The 1,650-nt window shown below is 40.6% G+C and overlaps 1 pseudogene; it reads right to left on the bottom strand.

Moving 5' to 3' along the window:
- Positions 1-316: 316 nt before the first annotated feature.
- Positions 317-653, bottom strand: LOC102243138 (annotated as a pseudogene).
- Positions 654-1,650: the final 997 nt, after the last annotated feature.

The raw sequence follows: 1,650 nt of genomic DNA, 5'->3' as shown, positions 1-1,650 counted from the left end.
GCATATTAATGTAGCATTGTTTTTGTTGTTGTTGAATTAATTACTTTTTCAATATGGAATTTCCCTCTTTATTTCAAGTAATAGCTTCATGCCCTAAAGTTTACTTTCTCTGATATTAATATAATAATATTTGCTTTCTTGGGTTAGGTGTTTAAATGACATATTTGATCCATTCTTCCCATTAAACTTATTTTCATATTTTCATGTATTTTGAATATGTCTATTGTAAGCAGCATATATTGAGTCTTTTTAAAAAATCTAACAGTTTATATTGTGTGTTTTTTTCCAAAGAGAACAAATCCACTTTTCAATGAGTTTATATCCTTGAGGGGTATATCACATGGATTCTGTGTCCAGTGGTCTTAGCCAGAAGGCTGATTGGGAAATTGGCACGAGCCATGCCACTGTTTCCATGAGCGTGAGTTACCTCTCCCCAGATTAATCTGGTTTTGTTTGGTTTGCCACCAGGAGTCATTGTGTTGTTCTTTGATTTGTACACACAAGCACATCTCTTACCTAGAGAGAATTCAGTTCCATCTTGAGCACAAACACCTTCAGTTTTAAGAAGAGCTGTGTTCCCTCTGGTTCCAGAGACCCCACTTATAGCCAACAAAAATGGCCTTGGACCACAGCCTTCCAGACACATTTGTCATTTAGCAGGCCTCCACAGGTTCCAAGATGGTGGAAAGAGACAATCTAGTTTTTTAATTAGGAGTTTTATTCCTTTACATTCACTCTAATTATGAAATAAGTAGAGGCCCAGTGCATGAGATTCAGGCATGGGGGTGGGGGGGGGGGGTCCCCAATTTTAGCCTGCTCCTTCTTGCAGTCCGGGACCCCTCGGGGGATGTCCGCCTGCCAGCTCAGGCCCAATCCCACCAGGAATCGGGCCTAAGCCGGCAGTCAGACATTCCTCTCGCAGTCTAGGACCCCTCGCTCCTTACCGCCCGCCTGCAGTGGTGGCAGGAGAGGCTCCCGCCACCACTGCTGCGCTCGCCAGCCGTGAGCCTGGCTTCTGGCTGAGCGGTGCTACCCTTGTGGGAGTGCACTGATCACTAGGGGGCAGTTCCTGCATTGAGCGTCTGCCCCCTGGTGGTCAGTGCGTGTCATAGTGACCGGTCATTCCACCGTTCGGTCGATTTGCATCTTAGGCTTTTATTATATAGGATTAAGTTGTGGGTAAGTCTACTTTGCTATTTGTTTTCTTTTTTTCCCATGTGTTTTCTTCCTCTCTTCATGCCTTGTTTTTATTAGTTCCATTTTATCTTCTTGTTTTCTTTTTACTATCAGTCTTTTAGAATGTAAAAAAAAATGTATTCTTAGCTTATTACAGTGTACCTGTCATTGTCACAAATAATGTAAGCATCTTAAAACAGTGTATGTCCATTTACCCCACTCACATCTTTATTTTATATATTTCATTGCCTACCTGTGTATAAACCCCACAAATATGTTATAATTGTTGTTTCAATAGTTTCTCATATTTACTCAATATGATGCTATGGGATCATTTATCTTCAACTGAATAAAGTTCTTTGGGATTTATTATTATGTTAGCCTGCTAGGGATACAATTTTGGAGCTCATTTGTCTGAGAACATTTTCTTTAACTTTTCTTTTTTAGGGAAATCTACATTAGCAGGGTGGTATT

Source organism: Myotis brandtii, unplaced genomic scaffold (assembly GCF_000412655.1).
Source record: "Myotis brandtii unplaced genomic scaffold, ASM41265v1 scaffold160, whole genome shotgun sequence".
Lineage (NCBI taxonomy): Eukaryota > Metazoa > Chordata > Mammalia > Chiroptera > Vespertilionidae > Myotis > Myotis brandtii.
Note: the sequence above shows the minus strand (reverse complement) of the source record. Positions and strands in the feature narration are given on the sequence as shown.